Source organism: Empidonax traillii, unplaced genomic scaffold, assembly GCF_003031625.1.
Source record: "Empidonax traillii isolate 1590-97213 ecotype Southwest subspecies unplaced genomic scaffold, ASM303162v1 scaffold121:size1714817, whole genome shotgun sequence".
In the NCBI taxonomy this organism is placed as follows: Eukaryota; Metazoa; Chordata; class Aves; order Passeriformes; family Tyrannidae; genus Empidonax; species Empidonax traillii.
The window spans coordinates 926,387-939,558 of record NW_020955314.1 but is presented as its reverse complement, the minus strand read 5'-3'; the positions used below and the strand labels follow the sequence as shown (position 1 = coordinate 939,558).

General features: G+C 41.4%; 1 protein-coding gene across 20 annotated transcripts in view; it reads right to left on the bottom strand.

Moving 5' to 3' along the window:
* The window catches only part of BBX (BBX, HMG-box containing), a 140,935-nt gene that overhangs the window by 104,413 nt on the left and 23,350 nt on the right, over positions 1-13,172 (bottom strand). Inside the window, exons 1-2 of one of the 20 annotated variants that reach the window (XM_027883215.1) lie at positions 2,821-2,918; positions 2,210-2,293 (exon numbers count right to left, since the gene is read on the bottom strand). The exons of the other annotated variants lie outside the window; for them this stretch is intronic. The gene's annotated coding sequence lies outside the window, so the exon portion shown is untranslated. Of the gene's footprint in view, positions 1-2,209; positions 2,294-2,820; positions 2,919-13,172 lie in introns of those variants that run through there. 20 annotated transcript variants of the gene reach the window in all.

Below are 13,172 nucleotides of genomic sequence, written 5' to 3'. Positions count from 1 at the left end.
ATTTAGAGTTATCTTCAGATTCAACACATTGAGGCAAATGGGCTTGCATCATCTTTCTAATGCACTGATATGCACAGCACATAAAATGTCTTTAGCAAAAGTTTTATCTCTCAGAGCAATGACATAACACAGGGTTAATTTCCTGAGCAGAAGTCTATCTCAAGACGAAGATCTAGGAGCAACGAATTTACAGACAGCATGGAGGTAAAACCATGCAGTGTAATATGCCCAGCACCTGAAACTAAATACAAAAGATGCAAGGCCACACATGACTGGAAGTTTTATTATTACTTCCTATACAATGCTTCACCACTGCTCAAGTGGAGACCCCAGAGTAGGCCATAAAAGTGGTTTGCTGGTTTTATTTAGGCCTTACACATTTACCTACAAACCTGTTCAACTACAAGAAGGTGTGAGCCAGTAATACAACCCCCTTACGAAAAGACACTCCTACTTGCCCTAAAACTGAAAGAATCATAGAAGCACAGAATCATACAGTCATTTAGGTTGGAAGACACCTTAAAGATTACCTAGTTCCAACCCTCTTGCCATGGGCAGGGACACCTTCCACTAGACCATGTTACTCAGAGCCCCATCCACCCTGATCTTGAACACTTCCAGTGATGGGGAGTCCACAACATTTCACAGCAACCTATTCCAGTGCCTCACCACCCCCACAGTAAAGAATTTCTTCCTAATATCTAATCTAAACCTACCCCTTCCTTCAGCTTAAGGACAGCCTTTCCTATCACTACCTGTCCTTGTGAAAAGTCCATCTCCAGCCTTTCTGAAAGCCCCCTTTAGGTACTAGAAGGCTACTGGAAAGACGCAGAGCTAACTTCCACCAAGGAAAAAGTCAGTCATAATCGAAAATATTACCAGAAATCAACCCCTAATTTCTAATTTACTGTACCTCTCCCATTTTCTATCAAAATGCTTCAAACTTTGAAATCTGTTTCCCCAGAACTGCTTTCAGCAAAGCTACCAGAGAACTTCACCTAAAAACTTCACCTAATCAAAGCTTATATTTCTTTCATTTTATAGCAGAACCAATAAATTGAATTTGGCTGCACAGAAAACAACTACTCAAAGCCCACACTCTGGGGTCTGGATCAAGAGCACAAGCAATTCTGCTCAGACCTCAGAGCCTGGGACACATTAAATCCCCCACAGTCCTGATGAAGATCTTTGATTTCCTCCTGTTGTCCCCTGTCACCTGGGGAGCTGCTCAGACCTATATCAGTGCCCTGTAGCTGTGACGGCAGCATCCAGCGCCCGGCTGGTCCATCACAGCTTCATGTCTGGAGTGGCTTCTTATGGAGAGTCCTCTGCAAAATCCCTCAGAGCATCATGGGCAGAATGAACAAAGTCACCCCATTAATCTGTTAAAAGGAAATAATGAAGAAGCACAAAAGTAGGATACCCCAAAGTATTTGTGTAAAACTGCCACCAGTTATGGATTAGTGATTTCAGAGCTTCATTAGAAGGAATACAGAGAATGATGCTCACCTTAAAAAGCTGAAAGTTGACTAATGAACCTATTTACATTCTTCACTCCATAAAGAAAAATAATTTTTAAAAAAATTGCAACAATGTAAGAAGAGGTTTTTTCATAGAAGTTGCCTGCTCACTGCAACTTAGATATTCCTCCAAACACTTTGTTTTCTCTCAACCAATCTGGCTTCCTTTCTGAGGGAGGTAACTGTAAAAAGAATATTTTTGCTTTTCATTTTTTTGTTTCTATAATTTTATTTCCTCGGGTTGTAACATCGTGACACTCCCTCAAATATATCACATTGCTCTAGATCCACACTTATTACTAAACCAATGTACAGTTTCTTAGCTGGCATTACTCAATGCATCTAAAAGTTTTGAAACAACCTGAGCGTTCTTTCTATTTTAAGTTGTTTGGAGTGAACTTTATTGTCTGTTCTTTATGGCTATATTTGTGTCATACCTATCTGCACTTTTCAATGAGAAAATTGAGTTTTACAAAGTATAAACTTTCATTGACTAAAGATATTTGCTAAAGCAAAAAACATCATTTCCTGAGTATACTCCATGACAATATTAGTAGAAGCAAAACCATCTAATCAGAGATCACAACAACATAATTGCTCATTTCTTGCTATTGAGCCTGGGTAGGTTGTGACACTTGCTTCCTCCTTCAGCAACTCCCTGCACCTACACGACTAAAACCAGCACTCACCTCTTTAGCCTTCGCCAGTCACAGGGCTGGCACAGAAATGTTTTCGGTGCAGCAGTCTACCATCCTGCCTACAGCCCTGCTCCGCTGCAACAAAACAAAATCACCATGATACCGCTTTCCCAGCCTGGCGTGTTCGCCTGTCAGAAACAGAGCCCGCAGCCACACATAAAAACTGACTCCAGACAGATGAAAATAACTCTTTCAGGGGAGGAGTAGCAGCGTTGTTCCGAGGGGAAAGGAAAAGCAGGAAGCTGATCTCAGCAGCGCGGGGAGCGCGGACGGGGCGGAGCAGAGGCACGGAGCGAGGAAAAGTGGAGCAAAGACTCGCTGCTTATAGCTTGGTTTTGGCAGTACGACCGAACACCACCGCATTACTGAAATACCAGCGTTACGGCTGACACGGAGGCCGGCAGCACCCCCGTCCCCACACACACACACACACACACACACAGGGGCACCGCACAGGCCCGTGGCAGTGCCGCCCTGTGCCCTCCCTGCGCAGGTACCCGGCCCCCACCCGCGCCGCCCTCCCTGCCCGCACCAACAGCCCCCGGCCCCAGAACCCTTCCCTGCTCAGAACCCTTCCCTGCTCAGAACCCTTCCCTGCTCACCCTGGCCTGGGCAAGGGCTGCCGGGGGTGCCGCGCTGAGCCCACTTTCATGCGTGAGCCGGTTTGAAAGGGCACGTCCTACTCCTGCTCTTCCAACTGGGGGAACCTCCTATTGCGTGTTTAAAAAAAAAAAAAAAAAAAAAAGGTATCTTCTAAAGGACTAGACTGCCATGTTTAGTGTGTAACTAACTTCCTTTGATAAGGTTTAAAAAGAAAAAAAAAAAGAAAAAAGGAGGGGGGATTCTTTAGGAAAACAGCCTGAAGAACTGAGAGGCTTTTCATGCTAAAATTCAAACTGACACCAAGGAGGGCTTTAACTCCACAACAGCACCTCCCACCCTGTAAGAACTTTCTCTCCCAAAAACATATGCTATCCCACCAAGGCCCCAGTTCCCAGGGGAAGGCAGGCCACGGGAGCTTGCTCCCTGCAGGACTGTTCCCGGCCAGGAAGGCTGATCTGGCTCCTGCAGGGCGGGACATCCCCACCTGCCCTCCCGGCCTCTGCACGAGTTCAGACTGCACCTGCTGCTTGCCGTGCCATCTTCCACATTCCTCAGGAGCAAGGTTTGTTTGTATCATTAGGATAGAAATACAAACCCCACAGAAAACAGCAATATGTAACATTCTAAATAAATGTGAGCTTGGAAAACGAAGTGTCAAGGTAAAGCCAAAAAATTACAAGACAAGGTAGACAGACTACTGTGAGAGCCATCAGCCAATGTTTCAAAAGAATAATTAAAACCCATAACAGAAAACAACACATCAATGGATCTTCCTAACACTGACACATCCAGGATCTGATCTTTATTTCTCAGCCAAAAGCAGACAATCCCTATGCATTTAGGGTTTCGCTAAGTGAGACCATGGAGATAAGCAGGAATACTCTGCATTAAGACACTTGCCTTGCTCTCTATTTCAGGTTTCAGTGTTTTTGCATGGCAAGATTTGCAGTACTTTGTACTGGTGGGTATAGAACGGACACAGGACAAAAACAAAACAGTAAATCAGTTTAAACCAAGTTCTTACACTTTTGAAAATCCTATCTGATGTCCTCTACATTATACTGACAGAGTTAAGGTGGCTAACCAATTTTACTTTTACCACTTCTTCCATGTATTTTCTCTTGTCTGCTCAATAAAGGAACCTGTAGCATATCTAACTCACATCTGGAAGGTCACATTATGAAAATCAGCAACTTCTAAGAAAGCATTTAATGACTCCTTTGAAATTCACTTTGGACTGTTCACTTTTTGACACTGTTTCAAAGTATCTATACTCAGTCTGCAGACAAATCCAGACTGAGCTGGAAACGTAATCCTACCTCTCTCCCAGCCTCTCTGCAGAGTCTGATGGCCTTCACTTCCAAGAGTGGGCAGACAGGACTCATGCCTTTGTCTTCAGTCTTCCCAGTTCACAGCCTACCTTTGGTGACTGCAGTTACATTAACTCCTGGGGCTGTAAGCTGAAGGTCACTGATGCAGACATACATCCCTCTGTACAGCTACTCCGATGGAGCAGTCAGCTCCGACCGAGCGGATGCAAAGCCTCATTGCAGCAGCATCTTCTGGTGCTGCAGCAGCATCAAAATAGCCACAAGGAAACTGAAGGCAGCCCAAATCTCAGCATTCAGGCTAGGCCAGCCAGTGTACAAGCAGCAACACACCAGATCCTATCCACCTTAGCATCAATGCCATTTCTGCACTGGTGTCCCTGTAGTTTGGCAGCTTTAACCCTTTTCATTCATACACTGAGACACTAATTTCACTCCCAGGAGAATTTATTCATTCCTTTTGGGGAAACAGCACTAAAGTGGCACACAGCTGCTTCCTTACTAAGGAACCATATAGCTTAAAGTCAGAACTATATCAGAATTGGGAATGTAATTTCTACAATCAGCTGAACAGATTTAGTGAGTATTAAAACCAAGAAGCCACAAAACCTGCACGGGATATTGTGCTGGAGGTGTTGTGTGGACCAATGGCAGACAAGATGAAAATACAGGCAAGAGCTCTTTCTTAAGAGTAAACAACTTAAGAGAAACAGCATGGATATTCCCAAGGCTTTTCCAGTATAATTATTATTACATAAATGCCTGGGTGTCTCTTCAAATCAAACCCAACACTTGTACAGCATCACTCACAGCTCTGAGAGTCCACCACATCTGAGATAAATGAGTTTACAAGCCCACCCCCAATCCCAGGGTTAGTCTATGTATTTAAGAGAAGCTGTTTCCTACCTGCTTTTTAGAAGACAGATTCTACACCAATAAGCACTGTTTTCCTCCTGCTTTTCAAGTTGATATTCAGTTTTGAAAAGGCACTCCTAAGTTCTCACAAATACTGGACAGGTATGCTGCTACAGTGTACTGTACTGCCTCCTTCCTTCTCTCTGCTTCTTCAGTTCAAGTACACGTGCACCAGAGAGAGTGTTTCACTAGATACAGAAGAGCAATCTCTGACACTCTTGACATGACAGACAAGGACAACTTGTAGTGCTATAGCACTACATTGTTTTCAGTACAAAAAACTCAATTTCTTTAACCCTGCCTTTCTAGGCAAGAAACTTCCTTGAGAGACCAGAGGAGCATCTGCTTATACTTCAAATTACTCTCCCTGCTTCTTTCCCCCTCATGAGATTCCTCAACTGAGGTCATGAAAATAACAAGTACATTTTAAAATCAAAGTTTACCACTTCAGTAGGATTTCAGGGGCAGGACCGTGAAAGTCATTGTTAGGCAACCATTCTTCTCAAGGTGAAACAGTTGGTGCTTACCACTACCAGTTAGACTTCTGTCATTATCTTTGCTGACCAGTGTTATTACCCTGTCCAGAGGTCTCCAACTTCAGTACAGATACGTCAGATGAGCAGTTTTTAAGGCTGTAGTCATTACTTCCTATGGGTCTGCAAAAGTAACTAAGAGGATTAGTCCACTGTTGGTAGATTTACACTAACTTTTCAGGCATCTGTATCACCTACATGGCACTTCTTTAGTGTTTTTACAGTAATTAAAAAAGAAAAAAAAAGTTGAAAACTTATTATTTTAAATTGTGTCAGCTTTTTCTTGGGGGGAGATACAAATTTTTTGGAAGTTTGAACATAGTCATGAAAAGGGATCCTCCCTCAGTTTCTAGAAAAAACCTACCTCAGAAAGAAGGCATTAAGTAGGAAATAGGAAACACCTACAAGTATATGTAATCTTGTGCTTTAAACTCATTCATACACATTTACAACTCGACTCACTTTCAGTAAAGTAGTTATTCTGTAATGTTTTAAAACTAACTTGAAGTTTTGTATTACTTAAACTACAGTTGTCAAAATTCATTTATATGTGACAGTTTCTCATCGCTCATTCCCTACATTAAAGGCAGGTGAAGATCAGACACCAAATTGTCTCTATATTTATTTAAAACAAGTCAACCCAGAGACAGTTTGATCACAAATTTACTCACTCCATCCATATATATCTATCTTCCCCTGAACTGACAAGACAGGATGACTTCCGTCTTGTTGCTCTGGTACTTTATGAGCACTAAAATTACTTAGTAACTGACCAAGATGAGGAAGATCTGGTCAAAGACAACAGAAAGAGAAAAAGCAGCATTGATTAATCTTGCATGGCTGCAAGCTTTCTCCTGCTAACCAGCAAGGAAATATAACAGCAAACAATTACATTGATGAAACAAACAAACATTTTGAGAGCATGTTTAAAAAACTCTGAAACTTAACCTGGAAGTGACTATCAGTGAAAACATCCAAACAATTCCCTAATCAAATCTGTGATATCAATCAACTATTGTAACCCTGCCTTCTGTAAAATTCACAAAAGAACTGTGCTCACATATACCTAGAGAGTACGGCAGTAATACTAATAAATCAGCATCTCTGCTGAAGCTCCATATTTTATTCCAATTCCATGAAGAAATACAATATTAATTACTAAATCTAAACAAAGTCACTACTCAGCTCAAAATGGATACAATCCCAATCCAATGCTTATATAACACTGCAATACTCCACACTTAAAACAACACTAAACAGATTCATAAAACATCCCAGAAAACAACATCAACCATCTGTGTATTCAGAAACAGCAGAATCACCATTTTTATGATTCCTGGATCTCAGCACTTTTTAGAAGTTGTATCAAATATTTTCATATATGCACACAAACACAAATGCTTTTGAGCCATATAGTACATTACCAGCACACAGACAACAGCAGGTTTCCATTACCAGAAAGCCACTGTCCTGTTACCTACTATACACACCCACACATCACAAGCGTCAGAAAAACTTCAGGTACAAACGTCATACCTAAATAATGCACAAAATACCCAAGCCAAAAATCCTACCACAAGCAGCATGCTGTCCCTTCTTATCCCTCCCCCACACTGTTATCCTGAGAAGTTTAATCCCAGTTCTTCTCTGATGTAGGTGGAAGGTACTCAGATACTACATACAACGCGGCAGAATAAAATCTTAACACTCTTGACCCCTTTTTAGACTTACCAGAATAAGTTACTAGTCAATTCAGACATGAAGTTTGCTTCCCACAATGTAAGATCACACATTACTTGTAGCAAAAAAAACCCCAGCACGTTTCCAGTATCGAAGTTTCTTAACATTAGGAGAGTTTTGCTTAAATAATAATGAGAGCTCTTCTCCATGAGGTTAAAATGCAAAACACACTTTTAAAAAGAAACTTGCTCTAGTACAATCTTCTTTATTTTTTAGTTCTATCAGAAACATTTTATTAGGACATATACTTCTGTTTTTAAAATAACCCGGTTTTTTCCCCGAGATATACTAATGCAATATTTTGTAAGCTTATACTTAGAAGACATGCAAAGATTCAAAGAGCAGCTGCAAAGAAAGCTATTTCACTTTGTTAATTTGCATCAAGTTTTATGGTTCCTATCCTCCTTCCTAAATGGAAAACTAACTGTGATAAAACATCAAGCCCAATTAGAAACAGCCACTACACACAACTATTTATTTGAATGATTTCCTTTAGAGTATGTGTAATTGTTTTTGCAGAATCCTTTAGTGTTTGGGCCAAATATTGTCATCTTTTCTACAGGGAGAAAAAAACCTACTTCCTCTAGTTTCACATCTCATTCACTAAGTACATAATTGAATTCAAATCTTGATACATATGAAAATAAATCTTTTTCATTCACTTCATTTTAATGAAATGCTGAAAAACCACTATGGTAGCTTGACTTCTGCATTCAGGATACATTTGTAATTTTCTTCTGGTTTCAGTATTAGTTTGCACAGTAGAATGCCCAATTCGAATATTATTGAGATAGTGATCAAATGCATTGTGAGACTTCAGAACCAGAGCTCAGATTTTTGGAGCTTGGTCCCACTGGTATCACATTTGGAAAAATTCCCTAAGTTCAGCTTTGTTTGGGGATGTAATCTGTGACCTGTTCCTTTTAGATTTAAGGGCCAAAAATCTGACAGACCTCTGTAGGCATGGGAAGAAGTTGGGGAACAAAGTGGGCAAGATTCATAAAACAGGTAATGACTTTAAGAAATGTGTTTTGTCCACATGTGTGGACAGCTGGTGGCTGTGCCAGCCACGGCACGAGATGAGATCAGTCTCTGTGGCAGCACCGAGTGAGGGAGGGAGCGAGCATGGAGGAGAGGTCAGGTCCCTGCAGGTGGGTTGCCATCCCACTCTTGGCATATTCAGGTTATATTTTCCTCCATAAGCATGCTTTCTGGAAAAGCAAGCAGGGCAGCAAATGCAGCAGGGAAATAATTTTCATTCAGTTTTACTTAAGAGCAAACCCAGCCTGACCTTTAACTGTCCTCACATTGTTTTAACCTACGGCTGCTCTCCCACCTCCACAGCCTCCCCTCCCACCCTTGCCCTCCGGCAGAGGGGGCCCAGGCACTCCCCTGTCCCAGGGTGCCCGCCCTGCTACTGGGGCACATCAGCACACACCACGGATTTGGCAACAGCCAGGCCTGGCACAGCCAGGGCTCTGGGAAGCAGAGCTGCTAGGAAGATGGCTGGCCACAGCCAAGGCCACCGCAGCTGCGAGCAAGGACACAGGACTCCTCCTGGGAAACATGAGGAAGGGGGGTTATGCCAGCATGAAAGCACCATGTAAATACAGTACCCAACATGCAAACCCAGCAAATAAAGTAAAATTCTAAGCTACTCCTGTGGATTTACGAGATGTCACCCAGTGTTTTGCTGCTCTTCTGTTTTACCAGCAACTAATTCCTCCGAATGATTGCAAACAAATTGAACTCAGGGTGCTTCTGCAAAAGCAAAATTTGCAAATTTCAAACTCAAAAAAAAATAAAGTGTCATTCCATCTCCAGCAATAAGTGCTGCTTACTGTTTCATACACCAGAGCAAAACATCAGTGATAATATCACCTGTGATGATGTCCACTCTTATCTAAAGATCTGATACCAAAGCTAGATATGTGAATCAGTGGCTACTACATCTCCTCTAAAAGTTTCTCTCTGTTTTGTCCACATACTATCTAAAGCTAAACAGGTAATTTTTGTCATTCAAGTTAAAAAAAAAAAAAAAAAAAAAAAAAAAGACAACACTATTTTTATCTCTGGTCTGTGGTTTTCTCCCCAGTGTTTGTGTGGGACCCAAAAGCTAAAAGAACTTTTTATTATGCAACACCTCACTTTACTACAAGAGAACACAAAACAAATTATCAGCGGTAAAAATTCACATTTTGCTTCAAACATGCAAGCCTCCCCCCCCCAAAAAAAAAGCCCAATCCAAAACCAATTATTTTTAAATTCTAGGTTCAGGCATCAGAAGTCAATGCAGTATGCAAAGTATTGATTTATGCACATATAAATACATCAAACATCTTCATCAAGAAAAATCATACAGGTTTCTTGCATTCAAGTCTAAAATAAATCTGTGGGACACCATAGAAGAGAGTGGGTCTCTTCCTGTCAGTCCAGCATGAATGCAAGGGACACAGATGCCCTTGTTAGCTACCTAGCTCTATAAATACGAACACAATAAAAAGCATTAATATATTGGCCCTTCTGAAATACACCAAGCAGGCTTTTTTTTTTGGGGGGGAGGGAGGCTTGTTTGTTTGTTTCTAAGTAACAGAAGAAAAGATTTCCAATAGGCCACTCGTTAGCAAAGGATGAAATGCTCTATAGATACAAACCTTGTGCCCTTGGTCAATGCAGACACACTTTAGTTGTTAGGCTGCAACACTGCCTTGCCAGTGACACAAGCTCTCCTATTCCTGCATTTGTCCTGCACTCTTAAGTTAAGCACAGGTTAGCAGTGAGAGTATTTACATGAAAATTGCATGTAGTGAAATGCAGCAGCTGCAGGGCTGACCCACTGCTGCTTTTCTACCAATGCATTCTGAACTGCAACAGAAAGGTACAATGGCCCACAGGAGACAGTAAAACTTCCAGCTGCTGATGTTAAACTTTAGAGAAGTCATCAGTTGCAGCACTGCGTGTCTCACCCAGCTGACCACTGCAGCTGCTCTCTGGGACCCTGCCTGGTATAGCCCAGGAAAAGGAACGAGAGCAAAAGCGCCAACCTTTAGCTTTGGTGCTGAAAAGACCTGAGAGAGGGCAAGTGCACTCCTCTAGGAGCAAGGGGCTGCTGTAACAAGTGACACAATGGAGTTCAACATCTTCTCCAATGTTCACATTTCTGTCAAAGTGATTCCACTACTACAATTTGATCTTCTGCTTGGGTGTACATGTGGCCTATGAACTTAACGGCATCACTTGTAAACCAATGCAGTTTATAAACCACGCAGATCTATTAACTCCCTGTCAATGGACACCTGTGTAAATCTTCAGCACACTAATTGTTCTGTTATTTTGTTTTTAATTTTACTCTTCCTACCACACATTTGGGTGGGGAGGGGGCAAGGAGGGGTGATTGTTAAACACAGCCTGGATACTAAATTGACTGGCACATACTAGATGCAAACACAGGTAACTTGGCCCCAATGTCGACTTACTTCTGTATTTCACAAACATTCCCAAGGGCTCTAGTTTTCAATGACAGCTTCTTTAAGAAAGGGTAGAAGAGCAGGGCAAAAATTCTACCTTGAGCACCAAAGGCAGTAAGCTCATCCTCCCCCGCCTCCTGCACTCCTACAAAATCCAAGAACAAGCCCTTCTAATAAGCAGATCTTATCCCTAACTACTTTTCACTTTCAACAACAAAACTTATTATAAAAATAAATACCAAGCTAATTGAATAATAATTTCCCAAGAGAAAGTACTGTTTTTAACATCTAGTGCTATTAAAAAAAAAATCCATAAACAGAATTTGCAGTCTGCTAGCACAGGAAGAGTTGTTACAGCAGCCTAACCAGCTTTTGCCTCTTGAAGGAATGTCCAGGACATGCCCTCGTAGGATATGGCACCAACTGTCAGCGACTGGCCCCAAAGACTCCAGTCAGTTTTGGTAGCTGCTAGACACAGCAACCTGATTTTTAAGCCAACTGATGGAGTACTAGGAACTCTAGCTACAGCAGCCCAGCCCAGGTCTGCATGATCTAAACAACTCTTAGTCAATACAAGTTAAATCAGCATGTGCAGAGCTCCACACTATCACCGCCAAACCCCTTCTGATACTTGTTCTGCCTTATTGAAATCACACTCGGGTAACTACAAAACCACGCAAACACACACTCTTTAAGGTTTGAGATGATGCCAGGTTTTATCAACAGGTTGTTTTAAAATGCTAAATTTCAACAAGGTGCTTCTAAAAAGTTGATAGTAAAGAATCTTTCCAGTTTTTCTTTAAAAGACCCTGCATTCTGCACACCCAGCTCTCTAGACAATTAGACTTAGGAGGGATATATAGAACTCCTAGCTTTGTTAATAAACAGGCAGTATATATTTGCCTGCTTGTCTGGTTGGACTCTTTATTGAGTTGGGCATTTACCAGAGGCCAGTGATACCCTAAATTCCCAAGCTGGTCATGGAGAAGAGAAAGCACTCAGCACCTCGGTAGGGGATCTGGTGGATGGGACAACTCCAATTGTCCCTGAATTAACCAAAATCAATAGACCAGCTAAACATTTAAGTGAGGGTTTGGCAGATAGGGAGGGAAGACCCTGGGTTTCCTGGAAGTAGATACTTAGACTGGAGAGGGACACACGCTGTGCAGTCCTCTTTACCTCCCACATTTCTTTCCTCTAGAAATATTCTCATTAATTTGGACATACACAGATAATGCCATCAATTACCAAACTAGGGCCTCCCAGTTCACTGTAATAAATTTTACATACACCATAAAGTAAGTATATCTCATGATCATTTATATGTCACTGCTGAGAAACAACTCCACCCATTTGCCCACTGTTCTCTGGAAAGCTACCCTCTGCCCAACAGGGCATATGTCAATACACACTCCAGAGCCTTTTTCTGTATTCACTCTATGGTCAAAATCAGTTGTTTGCACCACTTTTTCTAACCCTCATATTATCATGATCATTGACCTTTTGTTCATAAAGAAACCTAAGAATCAAACTTTACCTTGATACAGTATTCTGAACACACAGCAGTAGTAAACTCTTTGCAAGCCACGTTAAGGTCCACGTTTGCAGCACGCAGGGACTACGCTTACAGAACACTGCTGAACACAGGCACCACAGCAATGCGTGATCTCACACCTTAAAGTATGATGCTGATTTTTTAAAACTGTAGTTCCTTCTGTGGAGGTTTTTTTAGAATTTCCTATCAGCTTAAGTAGCCCACAGCTTCTGAGCTGCAATGGGACCAAGGCATCTATCTCACCTGTGCGACTGAAAATTTTAAACAGAAGTAATGACAGATATAGCTAGCTTTCATTCAATAAGCAACAACTGCTTAATAAATCAAGCTGATAGTCATTTAAATACTGATAGTCTGAACCTATTGGTACAGAACTCTAAATTATGCACCTTTTCAACTGCATTGAACAGATTTCAGTAGTATGTTCATCAAATGCTGAATTTTTGCTCAATTATTTACCTTCTAATAATTATTTTAGGATGTTTATGTAAGAACTAAAATTAATTTCAAATTACAGGGAAGTGAAAGGTGTAACTATTGGAAATTGCAAAATTTTCACTTTGAAATTCTAAGTGTCTGACTGAAGTCACTAAAAGTACTCAAGTCAGCCCTAACGACAAAGATATAATTCCTGCATAGAGAAATATAAAAAGAAATGCTTCTGAAGCTCATATAAATTGGCAAGAGGATGGTATATGCTATTCCTTTATTGCAGCTGTTGAGAATACTCATCTCCATTTTGTCCTGTGACCCCTGTCACTAAGAGTAGGTATTTTACTGGACAACACACACTAATGCAACAGGTCTGTAAGT